Raw genomic sequence first — 22,355 nt, 5'->3', positions numbered from 1 at the left:
AAAAATGAATGATAGGAAACATGGAACTAAACAATATTAAAAAATAAAAAATGTTAATGACCAAAAGTCCCAACTTCATTTATTTTAGGTCTTAGTCTCTATGTGCTAAGTGTTTGAAAATATTTTTAGTGCTTCCTAAAGTTCCTTGAGATATCACATTGTGCTCATGTCAGAAAATCATTCTAAGGTATGGCTTGGTAAATTATAATGAGAAATAAATCTATTATTAGTATTATTATCTATTATTTTATCTTGGTAAAATAATTTATCAAAAAAGAAAGAAGTTATATTTAAAAATTACTAATAAAATGAAATGTATTAGTTGTTTTTAATTAAAATTCCATTCTTTAAATATATTCCTTTCTACTTTTGGAATTTTGCACATAATCCAAATTATCTATCAGTTCAAAGAAAAACTGTCTTGTCTCTTAAGAAAAAAATAAAAAGCAAAACAAAGACCAAGTACTAAGCAAAAAGTTTGCATATTTAGTTGTTAACATTCTTCCTAGAACCAGGTCTCTTTTTTCACTTAATAAATATTTTTTGGTCACCAATAATGTGTTAGGCATAGTTCTAGGTGCTGAAACAGTTACAGATACAATTAGGCAAACCTATATATCCCTTATATAGACTACTACTACATCATTATTTTAGCATGTAAAATATCCAATTACTCCTCAGAAGATATTATTAAACAGACCACACAAATCCAAAAAATAGAAACTTTTGGCATCAATCTTACAGTAACATATATATTAGAACATTTGGCACAAAGAGATAATAACACTGGTGACTTTTTTTTTCTTTTATACCCATAAAAGAAAGGATAGATAACACTGCCACTTGGGTGTAAGTTTTGAACAGCTAAATAATATAGATTTCAATTAAAAGTGGAAGATGCACTGACTTGAACCATAATGGTTACTAAAATGAGCCTTTCTTCCTTTGCTGTTATGCTTAACTATTAAGTAGCTCAAGTATTGTTTTAAGGTATGAAAATTATGACAATTGTTGATCAATGTTAAATGTAGTAATCACTGTTTTCCTGACCATAATGGGAATAGTTCTCTATGAGAAAAACTTAATGCTAATAATAACCCCAATTAGTTTTCATCAAGTGAATATTCATTCACATGACCTTGTTGAATTTTCAAGCATAGTAAACATTCCACATGATAATATGAAAGTATTCACCACATGTACTTTTTAAAAGGCAACAGATATTTTAAATTCACTTTGAATGGCATACTCAACCTCTTTTGAATCTGAAGATTCAACATTCTGAAGAGATTGGGTGTGTCCAAGGAAGAAAAGAATGACTATTACACATAAATTATACATAATATCTATATAAAGAAAAAATAAGCATGTTAATTGGATGTTTTAAAATATATAGTTTAACAAACTCATAGGTGTTCATATTACTGATGACTTTTTCACTCTTTCCAGGATGTACCAATGCTATTTAAATACAGACAAAATGTAAGGAAACTACATTCTGAGGAAATAATTTCCTGATAGTCTATATCCTCCCCAACTTCTGCGCTCCCACACTGTCACTGTCTAATAAATAAGCAAGGGAAAAAAATAAGTAAATCTAATTATTTTTTAACTTGTGCCAAAAAATTAAAGGTACAAGTGATAATAAGCAGCTTCTTTTACTGAAGCACACCCAAAGGTATAGCATGGGCTTATGGGCTTCACCAAGTAGTTCTAACTGCAGACATATGTGCTGTTAGGAAAGTAAGTAGACTACAGAAAAAGAAAAGGTTACTATGTGGCTTGTCTCAGTGGAACTGATATTTTGTACAGAAAGTGTGACTACATACATAGTTACATGCTAACCTAAAATTGCTATAGAAACCAGAAACAAGTGACATATATATATATATATATATGTATATACCTATTTTGTGAGTCAGATTCAAGTTCACCAACTTGAAGGTAGGCTCTCAGATGTCAATTACATTAAATAACTCTAGTCTCAGTTTGGAACTTTATCTCCTGTGATGTATCACTGCAGTTGACTTTACATCTGTAGCAGTTAACTTAACTTGCATTTGTTCCAAAATGAATTTCATGCTCAACTTGTTTTTCTTAATTAAACTTCCTTTAGCAGTTCCTAATATGTGTATTATTAAAACTCATTAGTCCTGTTCACGCTTGCCTGTCATTTTGGGGCTACACATTCATATATTGAAGTGCTCTGTTGCTATATATAGGAGGAAAATTAAATAATAAATATGGGAACTTGAACGTTTTATGAGTGTCAGGATGAGAGAGTGCCTGCAAGGCCCATAAGGTTTCACACAAAAGAGGCATTACTGCTAAAGCTAACATGCTGACACATCTCTGATCTATAAAGTCTGCAGTAACGGCAGCAGTAAAGTGTTTGCCATTGACTAGAATTTCCCTTACATAGAACGGAAATAGGCACAGAAGAGATTATATTGACTGTTATAAAAAGAATTCATATAAAAATCCCCCAAAAGTTGAATGTCTAATAATTTCAAATGCCTGGAGTGATTTACTAGTTTTCTCTGACTTCAGTTAAGCTTACAGTTGACAGTTTTTCTCTTTCACAAGATTTGTTACCAAATGGGTGTGTACTTTGGCTGCTTGTGCTTGGTGGGAAGGGTTAGAAGACAGAGGTAATTCATATCCTCATAGCAAGGTGGTGATATTTAACACTGTCAATGTGATTTCATTAATAACAAAGCAGAAATAATCAAACCTGCTACTGTTATGGAAACCTCTTGGAAACAGTTGAAAATGTTGCGATCTCACAAAATTAAGAGGTTAGCTCCCTCAAAATGCTTTAAATTACCTTTTTAAAACTATTTTAAAAGGCACAATAGTTTCATTCATGAATTTTTATTATTTCAACTTTCTGGGCTTTGAAAATTTGAGATAGTAAAAACTGAAATTTAAGTTGCAATGGTTTTCTTGGTAATTCTCAATAAAGCAAAGATGATGGAAGATTTTCATTTTAGGTGCCATGTTTTAAATAAGTTATTTAAAAACAAGTATTGCCCTTTTCATTTTGTTTTCAATTAGGAGTAGGAATTACCTTTGAAAACATTGTTTAATGCAGAAAACCATAAAACAGTATTAGTTGTCTCAAAATCATGGGAAGAAGCGTCAATAAATGTGTTAGCTCTACATGTTAGGCCATTTAAACACATGGAAGGCTTTTGAGCACAGGTGAACTGTCAAACAGCTCAGAGGACTGTAACATCAGCCTCCCCACAGTGGTAAGCTTTGGGAAAACCAATGCCATTTCTTGTCACGTGCAGTAGGAATTATGTTTGCCATTTTCAGGGTTAGTTAGCTTCTCAACTGAGAACCTCCAACTTTTTGCTCCAAATTAAAGGTTGCCTTTACTCTGAAATAAATCTGGACAGCAAACCCAGGTCACCATGTTTTTTTAATAGTCTTGACCAAAATGTGTACTGAATAAGGTAGTTCAAAATGTAATTAATTTTAAGTGAATTCTGAGAGTTTTCAATTGATACTTTTCATTTACTAGCTACAGTTTTAATTTTATTGTGTGAGTGATAGCTTTGTCTATTTTTACTTCCATTGTTACTAACCTTCCAAAGTGAATCTACTACCTACAAAGTTCATTAAAGTTTTGCGTAGGAACTGCTTATAAGAACCAAAGTAGGCCCAACTTTCCCCTTTTACTTTTACTGTCAAAAGAGAATAGAATGAGGAAATAGAAATTGATCATTCTTGACAGAGAAAAATACTGTTCAGCCACTATAAAGGCACATTCAACTGAGTCTTCTGCCTTAGCACGATGGCACATGCCAAGAACCCTGTTTTCCTGGCTGTGAAATATACAAATTAACTTTTTACAGGCCCTCCTTTTTCATGTCTCATATATTCCATCTACTTTTATATTAACATGTTATTCTCTACTAATCTAAAAAGAGAAATTCCAGCCTACCTCCCATTCTTCTTTACTACTTATTTACTATTATTTAATATGTCATATGCTTGCTGTCTGATCTTATTAATTTTAACTTTGGGGAAAAGGTATTAAATAGTAATGGATCATGTGGTGATCAGTAGCTAGAATGTAATATGCAGAATATCCATTCTTCTAGTTCATTCTGCACATGAATGAACCATGTGATTTAAAGCTATTTCTAAAAAGGAAAACTAAGCTTCCCACATAGCATTTGAACTTTGGTGAAATATTCCATCATCTTTAGAAAAGCTTTAGATAACTTTTCCATGGTAGATTCGTGGGATACCAAAGTTATATATTTTGTTTCATGATTAAAAAGGAGTAGCATTTGCTTGTTTCAAAATTTAGATTCAAGAAATACATATATGCACAAAAATCCAAGAAGAAAGTTTGGGAAGAATCCTCTTCAATACTAGAATGTTTGCTATAAATGGAATTCTTGAAATAAGTACTGGGACAATGAGTGCTTCAGATGACATTGAGGAGTTGCCTTTCAATGAGTCCACACATAATGGAGAGCCTTCAATGCTAAGTCCTAATGGCACATACATACATTTTATGATCTGCAAATAGAAACCTTTAAAATCACCTTTTCTTTAAAAGAGTAAAATGTCCAAAATATACTATTTCATACGAACATCTATGTTCATTTCAACTATATTTCATCTGAATATCTGGAGTTTCAAAATTTAATGAAAGGGTCTTAAGCAGAAAAAGTCAACTAAATCACGATGCTGAGGTGGTTAAGGTAAGTATGTGTATGGGGCTATTCTCTATCCTATATAATGCATGTACATCTATAGATATCTTTTAAATAAATCAGTTCTTCCTATATAATTCCTCTAACCCTATTAGGACTCAAAATTGATTCAAAAAATGTTTTTTATATTTTTCCTGGATTTCAAAGCAACTTTCAGCTTCCTAACTCAATTAATATTCACTCATTTGAGACATTAATTTTAATTATATTCACTGAAATTAATTTCTTCCTTCAAGTAAAAAAAAATGAGCTTTCTTTAAAACTGCGGAATAAAATAATAAAAAAAGGCAAATTGAAAAAAAAAATCCCCGAATTCAACTGCAAGAAAAATGTCTTTTGAGTACTCGCGCACCGCTCAGAAAGAAAAGTGGCGAGGCAGCCAGGGTAAATGCATCAGAAATGCAGCCTGGTGCACTTGCCAGCCTGGGCCCCAGGCAAAAAGGCTGCAAAGCCTTCTTGGATCACATCCAACTTGAAGAAAGTTACCTCGGACAGTATTATGCAAAAGCGTTTAAGTGAATTACCAGGCAACATGTGTGGCCAGTCACCCACTTCAGTCTCTGTCCCGTGCAGCGACCCTGTAACCCTTTAGTGTTTGGCTTAAAGATGGGGGAGGCAGGAAAGAGAAGACAGAAAGAGGGAGGGAGAATACAATACGAAAACGGCAAAATCACCCTGCAAAATCCCCGTTACGGCCCAGAGAGCCACTGAAAACACGGCAGAGACAGCAGCGATTTCTACTTAGGCTTTTCTCCGACCACAGCAGGTTTTTCAAGGCATCCGCTGGCTCCTCTCAAAGTATCAGTAGGAAGAAAGCATTGAATGCAAAAAGAATCCAACTGAGAGAGATTCAATGGAAAGTTGAGAGCTTGTAGAGGTTGCTGGGCTTCCCCAGCGACCCCACAATACAAGGCTTTAAAGCGATCCTAGGTAGTTCCCTAGCGATCCACCCGGAGATGCGTGAAGTGGTTTTACATCCCCCTTCTCTGCCCATTTCACAGGCAACGAGTCCACAGCACCTTCCGCGCAGTGGCACACGCAAACCTAAGCAGCCCCCTCCCAGGAAGACCCGGAAACTTACCCTTTAGTAAGATAAATCCACAGTGCGAGCACCCTCATCTTCCCCCAGTACCCTTCCAATAATTCAAGGAGACAGTTTCTACAACACTTCGCCGTCAAATTCAAGCTGAATTGGTCAAAGTATTTACCAGTTTCTGGAAGCTTTTTTGTAATCTCGAGCACCCGGTAATTCTTGTTTCAGAATTCAAGATGCTTCCTCTTTTTATTTATTTATTTTTTTCTTCTTTAAGCAACCGCAACCCCAGCTTTGCTCCCCCTCCTTTTTTTTTTTTTTTTTTATTCACCCACGGACACTTCCAAAACGTGTCGATTGATCCTTTTTTCTCTCCAAATGCAACCACGATCCTGAATCCTTGAGACCCAAAGCCACCTCCATGTAAATCCGATCATCAGGCAAGAAATACAAAATGATCAAACAACGTTACTTCTTTCAGCTGCAATCAGATAATCCTACTAATCCAATAGATTTATCTCGATTGGAAATTGACCTCAAAAATGAATCCTTGATGCTGATGTCCAGTAGGGCGATTTCGTAGCTCTATTCGGGTGACCGAAAGAACTGTGGTTTCTTTCTTTCTTTCTTTAATCTTTTTGGATTCTGGGTGCACTGCTCGCAAAAAAAAAAAAAAAAAAAAATGCCGAGGACCCTGGTTTTCCCCTAATATAGGTTTCTACTCCAAATCGGTGCAGGATGAAAAATGGTACAAAGATACCCCTAGTGGCTTGAAGTGATATTGCAGAGATCTCACTTTTTTTTTTTTTTTTAATCCCTTCTCACCTTTTTCCCCCCACCTTGTCCCCTGTAGATAACTGGCTGCTATAGTAGTTAAACAAGAAGGCTGAATGGAGATTAACATGAATAGCATATGACTATTTGAGAAAATCGTCTGATCTGCCTTCTTTGTTTTTCTTTAAAGAGGACTAGAACTAGACGGAAGTCTCCCCAGTTTTCAAGAGTATATTTCTACAGAATTTTTTCCAGTGACATTTTGTAGCTGAAATGCCAATTTGGGGCAGCCAGTGATTTAAAAAAAATGTATTTGTTTCTTGAATAATATAGATATTAAAAGAATCTGTAACCTTTCTGAGGTATTCTGCTTTTTGGAAAACCCTTTGAAAGGTTTTTATTTTGTTCCTTTAAAAGGTATGTGATTCTGAATATATATTTTAAAAATTTTCTCATTTCAGATGTCTTATGTTTACTCAACAAAGAACATGATAGCTGCTGGGGTCATTATATAGATCTCAATACAGTTTATCAGAAAATTTTCAATTAAATAACCTCAAAATTACAACAAACACTTTGACATGTTTTAGAGAAAATCATGCAAAGCAGTGAGTTTCAGGACTCTGTTTAGGCAGCAATACTCAAGGATTTTTTGACTTTACCTAATAATAACCTAGAGATCTTTTTAAAAATGAGAATACTGGCTCCATAGAATCATGGAAGGGTTGAGATTGTGCTTTCTTCCTGTTTTTTGTTTTTGTTTTTTACCATTTATTTATTTATTTATGCATACAGACCTGGGGTACAGGCCAGAGATGCAGGACTCACAGAGAGTGGGAACCACAGGCAGATCCAGACCCACAAAATATACTACTGAAGGGAGCTGTGGGCTAGACAGGATAGGTCTGACTCAGCATGTGGGTCACACACACTGTCCCACCCCCAACCCTCAAAGCCAGGGATCTAACTTGCTAAAGGGGATACAGAGCTAGCTTCACTGCTTTAACCCTTTGCACCACCAGGGAGGATCCAGACATCATTTCTAACAAATATTCTGACTATGCTTAAGTTATCAAGGTCATGAGTAAACTTTGTAAAATGGATTCATTTTCATACTGGTGGGGGCAGTATATCCTTTTTCATCACTGACTACATAATTAAGTCTTTTTTAGAGTAGGAGCTGACAAGCAGTCAAGAGACCTTCCTTCTAAAACTGGTTTTACCATTAATTGGCTTTTTGATGTTAAGCAGTCACTTTTTGACCCAAGGTTAATTGATCTGTTGAAATTAAAGAGCAAATTCAAATAAGTGAACAAAGATATAGCTTCCTGAATGGAATTCCATATTGTAAATTAATATAAAAGTGTAATTATTAGTTAAAAAATAGACTGTACAGTTTTTTTGTGGAACTTGAAAAGTTCACTTTAATAAGTGCTTGCAAAAGGTCAAAATTTGTCAATACAATTTTGACAAACACAGTATGGGGAATTACTATGTTAACTATTACAGCTCAGTATAAAATGACTGTGGGGCTGCAGTTAATACAGCGTTGATTCAAGGATAAACACTAATTCAATTAAATAGGCTTAGAAATATTGGAAAATTGATAAATAACAGGCAGCATTAGCAGCAATAAGGAAAGATGAATTATGAAGATAATATATGAGGCATACTAAAAAAATCATAATACTGGCTTTCAACTTTATATATTTAAGGTTAGAAAAAATCCTGAAATTACCGAGAATTTTTTTAAAAATTATAGCGGGAGCTATAATGACTTTGGACAGATGGAAAGAGAAGTATTTATCAAACATTATATAAAGAATGAATTCACTTCATGAAGGAAAATTGTAAAATTTGATACTAAAATACAAAAGTTACATACATTATGAAAGACAGGAGCTGAGTGGAGATATTTGCTGTGTATATGATTAAAGAAGGATTAGTATCAAAATACATACAGACCTCTTATAAATCTTAAAGACAAAAGTATGATAGGGCAATATGAGACAAGATGAGCAGTAAAGTGACAGAAGAACAACCTCAGTGTCCAGTAAACATCAAGAAAAGTACTTATTTTCTCTAGTAATTAAAGAAATGCAAGTTTAATAAGGAGACAATTCCACAACTATGAAAGTCACAAACATTTATAAATCCAGTAATGTGAAATATTATTCAGTATGTGGAAAAGCTATGGAGAGTATACAATGGCAAAAATACTTTAGAGTAGTTTAGCAACAGTGAACATTTTCATATCCTGACACCCAGCCTCTTCATTGCAATTTATTTCTATATACATTACATAAATTATCCATTGCAGCATTACTTGAAAGAGAAAAAATAAGATCTAAATATCTTTAGATAAATAATTGTACAATTAATATAAAGAACATTCACACAACACAATATTTCATGACGTACAATGAGAAACAAGTACATACTACAGCTGTTAGTATGGATACATCTCACAAATGCAATGCAAAGAAGGAACAACAAAAACAGACAGCATCAAGTTGCTTGCAGGTTAATCCTATTTATATAGAAAGTATAAAGGCATACAAACTAATTTTATGTATTATTTTTGAGCACATATATATGATGTTGAGAAACACAAAATACAGGGCAAATGCTACCTCTGTGCAGTAAAGCTTGAAGTTAGTGGACTAAGGAAGGCATCAAAGGGCAACCAAATCTATAGTGTTTTATTTCTTAGCCTGTATCTTATTCACAGGTGCTTATAATATGCATAATATTTGTTTGTATGCCTAGAATTTCTTCACTAAAAACAAATATTTACACAAGATTATCTCTATGATCCCTTATAGTATTAGAAAATTTTCTAGCTAGAATAAGTATATGGTAAAAGTGGGGAAAAAAATGGGAGTTCAAAATTTCATAGTGCACTTTCTATCTAGAGATATCAAAAATATATCTGCAGTACTCTCATTTCCAAGAATTAAAAATAAAGAAATATTTCTAAATCAAAATGAAAATTTCTGACCAGAAAACAAAATGATAAAAGTGTGGTTGGAAAAACAATAGTAATCTTAAAATGGCTTTTTTTATTTTCCTTTGAAAGCTAAGGCATCTAAAATTGTGAAACAGACAACCGATTGATCATATTCTGTTCTGGTCAGTTAACTGGAAACCACCAGATTCGCTAAAGTCAAACTACAATACAAGAGAAAATTTTTCCAGAATATTTAATATACAAGTGAGCTCAAATAAGGAGGCATTGTTGGCATGAAATATGTAAATTAAAAATCTCACCATTAGTGTATTTCATAATTCATTAAAAGTACAAGATACTGAATATATAAAAAGAACCTACTAAGAAACCCAATCTTGGAAGTAAAATCACCTATAGTGGTATTAATATAATTCAGCTCATAATGAACTCAGGCACACCACCTGGACAAAATATCAACAGCCAATTTTGCATTCCTAGACAATAACCAAAGGAGCTATGTGAAGACAATTTAACATCCTTCAATGATAGCACAGACAAAAGAAAAGAAGCAGATATACTGAGAGTTGGTGAATTGACATATTCTTTCAGTAATCACTTATTGAATACCTCTTGCCCCGCATGAAGCCGATCATAGGACAGATGACTAATAAAAAACAATCACTAGAAACCCATAATCCACTTCTGATAATTAACTTGACAACTGTAAATAGTCAATGGTGACTTTTAATTAATATGATAGCATCCATACTGAAAAAAAATTATATATCTATATAAAATTGAAAAGCTCATTTTCAGTATGTTTAAATGCTTACTGGTTTGGTGGAGTAATGGTGAAAATGAAAGGGGAAGAGCAAGAAAAGGCCAGAAGTAAATAGCAGGGTGAGAATCAAATATGCATTGCAAATCATTTCTCTTAGTGGTGATTTGCTTTACATAGAGGATGGGAACTTAAACAATCTGTAGCACACAATTATCAATGGATGTGGCATGTGACAAAAATCAAAGTATCCTTTACATTGGATGAACTTATATATTGGAGGAACTTATGAATCACTTCAAAAAAATAGTTATAGAGAAGAAAGTGAAAAATTAGTATGGTTTTAAAAAATAATGAGTGGGCCTCCCTTGTGGTATAATGGGTTAAGTGCAGCACTATGAAGCTATCTGCAGCCTCTGCAACAAGAGTTTGATCCCCAGTCAGAGAAGTGACCCACTTGGCACAGCAGACCTCTCCTGTCTCACCTGATCCTTTACTCAGCAGTGTTTTTCAGTCAGTTGAGTTGTCCTGTTCTGCTCCCTACTCTGTCCCCAGTGAATACTCTCATCTTCCTGCATCTCTATCCTCTACACCAGTTCTTATATGCATATAAAAATAAATCATAAAAGAAATAATGAGAAATGGAAGGCCATACAGTATTGGCTAACTAGAGTGCCAAACAGAATATAAGATTTCAATTAGATTATGTCATAAAATTAAAACTATGCCAAATCTCATAGTAGGATTATACATCTTACTTTGGATTCTATACTTTAAATAAATAAATAAGATTGATACCAAATAGATCCTGTACAGAAATAACATAATAACATGATTCAACAACAACAACAACAAAATGGATACCTATTAAATTGCTACTTTAAACACTAGTCTTATAAAATGTGTTGTTTTATTTTTTTGAAACAACTGACATAAAACCACATCTTTTAGAACTAGGTCAAATCAACTAATTTCTGTCTTGGAGTAAACATGTTATGAAAGTTTGGTGTTCTTTATCTGAAAGAAAAAAAAAATAGCATATGCAACAGATTTTTAAAGCAAGTCCTGGGAGTAAATTATTCCTCTACCATCTTCGGAACTCCCCTGGTGTGACCTCATTTTAAGTGCTCTAGACTTGAATCTAAATGAATGGCAACTGGGAATTATGAAAAGGATAAAAATGAAAAGCATTGCAACATAACAATACCTAGCTACTGCTAAGGTGCCTGTTTCCTAAGGGATTCTTACTGCTGGGAAGAATGTGCTCCCAAATTCTGCTTAATTAGAAAAGGCTACTTAAAACACTTGACTGATGCTGAACATTTTGAGTATGTAGTAGGAAAACATACCTGCGTGAATGCTAAATTTATTAGATGCATCTTAATGTGTCATGGCTTGAAAACTTATAAAGGAAACCAAAGAAACAATGATAAGGTCTTGGATAAGATTGTCAAATAAAGAAAAGGAGCTTCTTCATTGAGGTTGGTTTGAGATACTGAAATACATCTGCAAAACTAAGGGGCTTGAGAGTTAGAAGTAAACCCAATTTTTCAAAGCAAATTTCAATTATTTTCAACTGTTAAAAGCTTCCAATATTGGTGTCATTATGCTAATAGCTAAAAATCTGTTTTGTTTCTTTTTGAAGAAGTCCCATATATTCATTAACATATGTACATGCAACCTATATTTAATTGCTACAATTATTCATTTTGTAAAATATGTGAATTTTAAACTTCAGTGATTTTAGTCAATAGTACATTTTAAATATTTTAAGTACTTTTGAATTTTGAGTTTTATATGATTGAAATTTAGATAGCTGAAAGATTGAATAGTATTCTTTTCTTCCTTTAATACCAACAATGCAACCAGAAAACCAAACTATTGAACCTCATCAATTATGGTTTATTGTATCAGGTCTGTTGTATTGAGTCTGTCTCCAATAATCACAAGATATTGTTAAAATTGACCTAATTATGGAAAAACCGCATGAGCATTAATGTTCCATAGTTCAAGCTGGAACAGAAAATTCTTAGTTACAATCCAATGGCGTTCTCATCTCACAGACTTCAGCCACAGGTTGGGTACCCCTCACACTCTGGATAGGAATTTATGCTAAATACATTATAAGAAGTAAATTCTAGTTTGGACTTTCACTATTACTCAATTAATGATTTAATAAACATCTCTTACCTTTTCAAAATATTAAAAACTTTTAATTGCAATGTTATTTCTGAAGGAAATAGACACTTCTCTTTCTTTTTCTCTATTCCCTCTCTCATTCTGTCTCCCTCACTCTTTCAAGATTTATAAAAACATGAATCTGACTCTTAATTTTATTTATATCAGGCTAGGGGTTATCACAGATGTTTTGAAAGCATGTTTTGTTTTATTTTGGTTTTTAAATCAATCACATTTGATCTGAAACTTGATCTTTGTATGTAAAAAGACCTTTTATGCTGATCTGAAATAAATAGAAGAATGATATAACTACACAGAATGATGAAACCACATTACATTTAATGCATTAAAAACCTGATGAGTGTTAGGCTCAACTCATGACCCTCAGTCTAAGCATTGTAGCTTTTACTACAAAACTTCCCAAGCTTCTCTAAAAATAAACATGCTAATAAATGGTACTTTGTTATAAAATATTAAACCTTGACTTTTTATTTCTAAAATGTACTAGGAGACAGAAAGGGAATAAAGGAATAAAGGAAAATAAAGATTTTTGAAAGTAGATTGTGCAAAAAAAGGTAATATCAAAAATGTTCAAGGTTAATTATGTTGTAAGTCACACACAACCAGTATAAATAGTTTTTGTTAATAAAACCTTTATCTATTATGATGGAATGAGTATATAAGTGTTGGTTACCTGTATTACATAAAAGTAATTTATATTTCACATCCTGATCAGAGGCAAGTTTAACTACAGACATAATACACTGCTTAAGTTAGTTACAGCTAGATTCAAACTAATCATTAAAACACATACTACTCTTGAAATGTGGCCCAAAGATTTGTAGTTTTATATTCCTTATATTAAATCTAAACATCTCCTTTTGCTAAATGACATTGAGGTCACTGTGTCAGCTATTGAGAAGTTATTGTTTTAAAGTATTTGACCACAACTACATTTTTTTAAAATATAATTAATAAACCAGGAATACACAAAATTAAGTATACTTAATACAGCAAGCATGTTGCCCTTCTAGATTTGGCCACCTTCTAATGCCTGGAATCTGAATGTTACCTGATGTGACAGAAGAGACTTCACAGATGCTTTTAATTAGAAATGCTCAGAAAGGCCCAAGATAGGCACAAGAGACCTTGTGAGAGGGAGGCAGAATGTTCAGATTCAAAGTAAGAGATGTAATACTAGAAATAAATATACATAGAGAGAGTTATGAAGATGCTATATTACTGCCTAAGAAAAGAGAGGAAAGGGCCATGTACCCAGGAATGCAGGTGACCTGCAGAAATTGGACAAAACAAGAAAATGAATTCTAAAAGCATCTAGAAAAAAGGGCAACTTTTGCTAATCCACTTTTAACTTCTAACTCTTAAATGCAATTACTAAATCTGTACTATTTTAAGCCACTAATCTTAGGAGTCCGTTACAGAAGCAGAGTTTGTTTTTAACTAATGAGCTTAGTTAAAAATATTAATAATGGGCCCTCCCTGGTGCGCAGAGGGTTAGGACACAGCACTGCAAGTGAGCTGCAGCCACTTCAGTGCGACTTCAATCTCCAGCCCTGGAGTTGACCCATATGGTGCAGCGGACCTCTCCTGACCTGCCCTCTACTCCCCTCAGTAGTATACTTCATATATCTGCCTGTTCTGCTCCCCATTCTGTCTCTGGTGAATCCTCTCGCCTCCCCTGGACCTCTGGCCTGTACCCCAGATACAGATGCATACAGATATGCATAAATAAATAAATCTTTAAAAAAATACTAATAGTATTCCAAGAAACAGTCAATACTACCCAATAGACATAATGTTCTACAAGGGAAATTTAAAATTTTATAACTTACAATTTAAAAAAAGACGAATCATGATATGAAATTAAATTTAGTAGTATATTTAACTAACTATAAATATTATCATTTCAGCATATAATTACTGTCATAAAGTATTGATGAGATTTTTTTTTCCACAGAGAGCTCAAAATCTTATGTGTGTACTGGATATCTAGATATCTATAGTATATCACAATTTGGAATAATTCCATTTCAAGAGCTCAATAGCCACAAAGGACTAGTAACTATGATATTGGATAGTGAAGCTTTAGAGAATAAAGACAAATTAAAAGAAAAATCATTTATTATACTATAGATAATGCTTATATTACTGTAAAAATCTAGATTAAGAATCATCTTAAAAAGTAGTATGGTAGTAGAGTCAATTTTATGATGATTTTGTGCTTGCAAAGTTTATTTAAAAAGAAATGTCAGAACAGAAACAACAACAAAACTAATACAGAAGAAGAGTGTAATTACCTAATGATACCGAACTGTCTGATGTTTGTGAAAAATGCTGCAGATAATAGAAAAGAATTTTCTCTGAGACTTACAGAGACAAGAAGATAACCAAAGAGAGGATAAGAATGATATTACTTAGGGCCAACTATGTTAAATGAACAAATGACCAAGAGAAAAACAAAACTATTAAACTCTAGCTTTCAATTTCTCAAGAATGGTGCTTGAATTAGGGGAAAAATTATGATTGTAAGGAAAATGATAAGAAAGCCTGAAGGTAATATAAATTACTTTTAAGATTCCAGCTCTACATCAGCTAACTAATAGGATAATAAAATATCTGAAGATGTGTTCTTAGTACTATCTCTTATATTTAAGTCACCAAGGATAGTGCCATTAAAACTGTTAACTGGCCCTCCCTGGTGGAGCAATGGGTTAGGACGCAACACTGCAAACAAGCAGTTCAATTCCCCGCCCCTAAGGTGATCCACATGGTGAGGCAGACCTCTCCTGACCCACTCACTGCTCCCCTCAGCAGTGTACTTCCTAGATCTGCCTGTTCTGCTCCAACTCTGTATATGGTGAATATTCTCACCCCCCCCCCCGCACCTCTGACCTGTACCCCAGTTCTTTATGAATAAATAAATATTAAAAAAAAAAGTTTACTGTCCTTTTAAATGGGGTTCCTGAGATTGAGACTTACTGTTCTTAATATTAAGTGGAATTCTAAAGTCCCTGCTCATATGTGCTTTTTAAATTTATGCCACATGAGAATTATCATATTTTACTAGAATTACTAAGGTAGAAGGTCAAAAATGTTGTTTAAGTTGTTTATCTTGACTTCATCAAAGGCTTTTTTATAAAAATCACTCATACATTTCTTTTGGACAACATCTGAAGTATGGACTAAAGGAAGGAAGAGTTGGACAGATCCTTTGAAAATTAATCAGTCATTCAAAGTCATTCTACTGTAGGATCCAATGAATGTTACCTGGTGTTCTCTTCTCTTTTCCCTTTTATGAAAATAAAAATTCATAAAGAAATTTGTTTTGTAACCAGGTCTCTGCATTAAGCAATTTAGTCTAATCTTGGGTGTAAATGAGATAATTTTAGTAGAAACCTGTCTTAGATTATAAGCTTTTAAATACATAGACTATTTAAAACCATCATTGCCTGTGGTATCATGCTTTGCAGTGATGAGTTATCCAATTATTAATGAAAGTTTGATATACACTATTTACATATTAAATATTAAATTGAATTTTATTTCAGTTTGATTTTTTTTAAGATTTATTTATTTGTACATACAGAACTGGGGTACAGGCCAGAAGCTCAGGGGTGGTGAGAGGCTTCACCAGAGACAGAGAGGGATCAGAACAGGCAAATCGACGAAGTACACTGCTGAGGGGAGCAGCGGGCAGATCAGGAGAGGTCTGCCAGCCATGTGGTCACCTCGGGGGCAAGTGGGAATCGAACTCATGAGGAAGTGGCTTTAGCTTCTCAGTGCTGTGCTTTAACCCACTGCGCCACCAGGGAGGCTCCAGTTTGATCAATTTTAACACCTACTTTCTTTCTGTGTCCTCTATTGCAATATGAAAATAAATGTCTCCTTATTTTTGCTTTACTGACTGCTAAACTACAAATATATCTATTTAGTTATTCAATATTATTTTTATTAAAAGGAATATCTTATTGATAGTATTTCAATTGAATTATGAAAACAACCAGGTATGAGTTCTTTTAATAAACATTTCAAAATTAAACTAAATTTGAAAATAAATCATTCAAAATACAACTCATTGATCTTAATTTGGCAGCATACATTTCAAAGGAATGTTCATAATGGCAAAGTTTTTTTTTTGACAACTAATACTGACAAAATTAGAAAATCGCTCTGCAACTTCTCTCCTCATTACATAAAGAAAAAAATCAGGAAGCAAAAATAACACATAAAATAAAATAATAATAGTAACAGTAATAGAAAAAAGAGGATAAAGCCTCAAAGTAATTCGCCTCCCTCCCTCTCTCATCTTTGCTTCCCTTCTACATTTCTTCTTCTTAATATATATAAAACACTTTATATAAAATAAGCAATTACATATTACATAAAATATATTTTATTTACATTGTTAACGTTCAGTATGGCAAGTTCCAAGGAACCACAAGGAGTCTGACCAGTAATGCAAATTGCAAGCGGAGTTTATTAGGCAGGCTAGGCTGGGCTAAAGCTTTAGGCACATAGGCTAAGCAAGTAAGACCCTGGACAGGGGAGATGCCCCAGATTATATAGCCACTACTTGGTCATAGCCTGTGCAAAATGGGCCCGAGCCCACGTAATTCAAAGAAAAAGCATAATTCAAACTGCACACACAGATTGTGTTGTCATGTTCCAGGAAGTTCTAACCACCAGTAGCCAGTACCCTGTAAGCCTCTCCAGCCCCCTGGTGGCTTCTATAGATAGCATAGATAGAGGTCATAAGTGTGCCTCCCCATGCCCCAGGTGGCGTCTATAGATAGAGGCCATGAAACTTTTCTGGTAACTGTCCTTCCTGGTATAGAGTGGGGGAAGGTAGCATGTACAGAAACCTGCCGCAGCAACATGGAGGTCCTCTGGCTCACTGAGCTGGGATCATGCTATCCAACAGCATCAATGTAATGAATACATTCATAATAAATATACAGAATATACAAATGAGATACAGATTCTCATATGACTACTATAAAGAACTAATATGCTTACCTATTCATTTGTTCTCTCTGGAATCATGAGGGCATGCAGACTAGTTATAACAACAAAAATTATACCAACTCTCATTTGACTACAATTTCTGTACCAAAATTTTGCTCAGTTCATTTACTTGTATGTGTCTTTCAAGCTTGAAGGGCATGTATACTTTTTTTTTCTGTTTCTACAGATCAGAACATCTAAACCCGGTAATACTAAATGACTTTCTGCCATTAACAACTGTCCAAACAAAGACTGCATTTGAATTCAAACTCACCTCTTCTACTTGATGTTCCCTGTAAACAGTGGTGAACTCAGAAATGAAAACTAGTATTGACACAGGAATCACAGAGTTAATGCACTAGCATATATAAATCTGATATAAATGTAATCTTTTGGGGTGCCCCCCCCCCGAAGTGGAAAGGTCATCTTTGGTGAAAGGAGATCCTAAGCACTTAAAGAGGCAGGAATTAGGTTAGGTTCAATAGCCCCACCGCTCATGAGTTAATGTGGCTGACAACTCAGAAGCATAACACAAGGTGGGAAGTACCCTCTATAGTGAGGGAGGGTAATGTTACCCCTTACGGGAAGATGAAACTATATGCCCCAGGGAGGGACTACAAGGTAAAGACATTGCTAAATATTCAACTTGGCAACCATTTTCAAGATCCTTTTAAAAAGATCAGTCAGATGAAAAAAACACCCAGGTTGCCTAACCCACACTCTGGGTTGTTAGCAAAAGTATTGATAGCATTGGATATCTGGATAAGGACTCTGGCTAGAAACCATAGCAGAATTAACAAAGAAAAATGTAGCAAGATGCAATAGAAAGTGTGATTAGTAGATTCTGAAAGTTTGTTTCACCTTGAGATCACAAAGGACCTAGTAACATGATTCTTTATCCAAAATAAAAATTTTATAAAACAACTCTGATTAAGTTACTTCTTTGGTATTACCAAAAGTGGTAGTTCAGACCATGGCTGCCCAAAATGGGGGAATAGGAAATTAACAATGCCCATCAGTACTAGGTTCATTTCCCACAAATATATTAAATCAGAATCACTGAAAATGGGGTTAGGTCATCAGCCCTTTTTAAAACATTCACAGTTATTGTTATGTGTAGCCAGAGTGAAGAATACTGACCCAGAGGACATATATAAATTTACTAAACAATGACAAGGGCTTCTTAAACTGCACCTTACCAGCACAAAGTAAATCTGCACAAGATTTGCTTTAAAGTGGAAACTATGTTCAGTTCCTGAGGTTTTCACTTGCTAATGACACTTTACTCTTTCTGAGTTTCTCTTTTCTCATATACAGCATAGGAATGGCCACAATATTTGCAAAAAAAAAAAAAAACAGAATTAGAATTATTGATTTTCTCCAATCTTTAGATTTATCCTATTCATCAAGAGTAGAGGAAGATCTTTTAAGTTTTTCATATTGGAAATTATCAGTATTAACAATAGAATAGTTTGGTTGTATATTTAAGTTTTATATTGGGAATGATCAGTATTAATAATAGAATTGTTTGTTGATTTTGAAAATGTCCTACTATCACCACCACCACCAAAATATCTAAACTTGTTTTCTAGAGCTTTTTTTTTTCCCCACTGATATTCAGTATTACTCAGCAATCATAAAGGATAAATTCATGACATTCACAGCAACATGGATGGAGCTGGAATGGATTAAACTCAGTGAAATAAGCCAAAAAGAAAAAGAAAAATATCAAATGGTTAAACTCTAGGAGAAAATGAATAAGGAATCAGAAAAAAAATAAAGGAATGATAACAAAGTAAAAAATCAAATTCGGGCCCTCCCTGGTGGCGCAGCGGGTTAAAGCACAGCACTGAGAATCTGAAGCCACTTCCGCATGAGTTCGATTCCCGCCTGCCGCCTGCCCTGGAGGAGACCACATGGCGAGCCAGACCTCTCCTGGCCTGCCCGCTGCTTCCCTCAGCAGTGTACTTTCGTAGATCTGCCTGTTCTGCTCCCCGCTCTGTCTCTGGTGAAGCCTCTCACCGCCCCTGAGCCTCTGGCCTATACCCCAGTTCTGTATGAATAAATAAATAAATCTTAAAAAAAAAATCAAATTCATTAGGTTACTATAGGTCTGAGACATTCTGTAGGGGAGGAGGAGGGGAGAAGGACCAGGACAGGAGTGGGAAGAGCACAGGGACTAGTGTGGTGGAGCACCGGTGAACTGGTGCTGGGAATTTCACAGGGAAATCATACATTGTACAAAAATGAATGATGATGTAATGAACATATTTTAAAAATTTAAAAAAATAAAACATTCTCTAGAGTTTTGTAAGGAACATACTTTGAACAGCAGAGATGAGCCATGTGAGTCAATGTGATAAGTGCTAAGGCAGAGGTATCGGAAGAACTAAGACAAGGAAATATTTAATCATTTGGGGATAATGTAAGGAGAAAGGGAAAGTGCTTAAGAAAAGCTGAGCATGAATGACAAGTGGGTATTAATGAAATGGGGTACAGATGGATAATATTTTAAGATTTAATTTTGTTTTCTGAATTTGAGGAACCATAGCTTTGTTAATAGGTGTCACTAAATACTTTATTTAGCATATAAAAGTAGTCCTACATAATACATGGTCACAAACTGAATAAATAACTCAAGAAAGCATCCTGATCTACAGATTTACCATTACTTTCCAGTAAAGTACATGTTTATTAATATTAATTTTTCACTTAATAAAACTCATTCTGATACATATTAAAAGCTTTGAAGAAAACTATCCATTACAGAGATTTTTATTTCACTTTAAGTTAGAGAAAGCTGGGCTGAAAAGTTTAGTCAAAATCAAACCAATAGCCAATAACTGACATATGACTGAAAATCTGAGTAACCAGACAGGGTGGTTGCAAATTGGGGAAGGAGGACATCCAAAGGTAGTAGGTTCCGTAGTATAGGGCAGGGGTACATGGTTGTAGGTGACTGGGGCTTTAGTGGTAGACATGGTGTGAAAAAATATATAATTGTAGAGATATGAATACATGTGATATTCATAATGCATGCTATGATAACCTCTAAAACTTAAACAATGATTTTACCTACCTCAACTCTACCTCAATGACATGAATGGAAAAAAATAAGTGATTTATTCCCTGTTCCCATATACGCAGGGAAAAATACAAGACATGGAACATGCAATATTCCCATTCCCTTTAGATAACTGGAATCTTCCTGCCAAGGCATCTTTTATACACTATATACTCAGCCATAGAGGCACTTTATGACATAGGTAAAATTTTCCTTAAAAATGTCAATAATTTGGGCCCTCCCTGGTGGCACAGCGAGTTAAAGCACAGCACTAAGAAGCTAAAGCCACTTCCACATGAGTTTGATTCCCGCCTGCCCTGGAGGTGACCCATGGTGCGGCAGACCTCTCCGGACCCGCCCACTGCTCCCCTCAGCAGTGTACTTCCTCGATCTGCCTGTTCTGCTCCCCACTCTGTCTCTGGTGAATCCTCTCACCGTCCTGCACCTCTGGCCTGTACCCTGGTTCTGTATGCATAAATAAATATTAAAAATATATATATATTAAACGATGTCAATAATTTATAAATTATAGTTATTTTACTTTTATAACATGTGTAATTTTAAAAATAATATTTTGAGGTAGCAACAGTGATAACATGTTTCTTTTTATAGTGAAAGAAACTAAGGAAAAGTGACATTATTTAGACCATATAGGTATTTATTATCAAGTGCAGAAATCAGAACTTGGGATTTCATTCTGAGTTCTTTCTAATAATATACATTGCCATTTTTTCTAAATTGTTATGGACAACAAAAAGACCTAAGATATATAGTCTTATAGTATGCTTTCTTTTTAATGCTAAACCAAGAAATACATTATGTATTAAATAATATAACTATGATCCATATAACATAATTCAAAAATACAAATATATGTATATATTTAAATATTTATTAAACAGATTTATAATATTGTATTTCCTTTATCAAGGGGATACAACTACTAATTCATTGAAAATATAACATTCATATAAAATTTGCATCTTCATTTTGAATGAAATATCATGAAGGTAAATACAACATTTAAAAGCACATGTTGGATTAAAGAAACTTTCAATCTGCCTAAAGAAAACATTTTCCTTTGACTTCCCATCTTAAAATTTCTCTCAGCACAGCTAATGAAGACCAATTACCAGTCACTAAAGATTTATAAAAGCCTTAAACTTTGGGTCCTCCGTGGTAGGGTAGCAGGTTAAAGCATAGCACTGAGAAGCTAAAGCCACTTCAGCATGAGTTCGGATTCCCACCTGCCCCGCAGGTGACCACATGGTGTGGCAGACCTCTCCTGACCTGCCCGCTGCTCCCCTCAGCAGTGTATTTAGTCGATCTGCCTGTTCTGCTCCCCACTCTGTCTCTGGTGAAGCCTCTCATCACCCCTGAGCCTCTGGCCTGTTCCCCAGTTCTGTTTGCACAAATAAATAAATCTTTAAAAAAAAAAAAAGCCTTAAACTTCAATGTCCATAATAAATGTCTGTTTCCTAAAATGCAGCAGACCCTTGATTTTCAAAATATCTGTGGTTGAGCTAAATTTTGAATACATACAATCCTAACAAGTATTTCAGGTAAAAGCAGATCTGATCTAGTAGAAGGGAAGAAGGCATGGGGCAAAAACCTCCCTCTGACAAGCACCCCATAACCCCAGGCATAAGCACCTAGAAGGGCAACATGGAGCACCACTTGGTGGCACAGCAGGTTAAAGCACTGCACTAAGAAGCTTAAGCCACTTCCACATGAGTTCAATTCCCACCTGCCCCGGAGGTGACCACATGGTGTGGCAGACCTCTCCAGACCCGCCCGCTGCTCCCCTCAGCAGTGTA

The 22,355-nt window shown here is 34.6% G+C and overlaps 1 protein-coding gene across 3 annotated transcripts in view; it reads right to left on the bottom strand.

Moving 5' to 3' along the window:
- Nucleotides 1-22,355, bottom strand: part of NLGN1 (neuroligin 1) — a 787,895-nt gene that overhangs the window by 652,354 nt on the left and 113,186 nt on the right. Inside the window, exon 1 of one of the 3 annotated variants that reach the window (XM_004674975.2) lies at nt 5,818-6,242. The exons of 1 other annotated variant lie outside the window; for it this stretch is intronic. The gene's annotated coding sequence lies outside the window, so the exon portion shown is untranslated. Of the gene's footprint in view, nt 1-5,817; nt 6,243-22,355 lie in introns of those variants that run through there. One more of the 3 variants, XM_004674972.2, reaches the window with a different exon arrangement.

Source organism: Condylura cristata, unplaced genomic scaffold (assembly GCF_000260355.1).
Source record: "Condylura cristata isolate star-nosed mole 26May11 unplaced genomic scaffold, ConCri1.0 scaffold00003, whole genome shotgun sequence".
Lineage (NCBI taxonomy): Eukaryota > Metazoa > Chordata > Mammalia > Eulipotyphla > Talpidae > Condylura > Condylura cristata.
The sequence above is the reverse complement of the archived record's forward strand: the minus strand, read 5'-3'. Positions and strand labels throughout refer to the sequence as shown.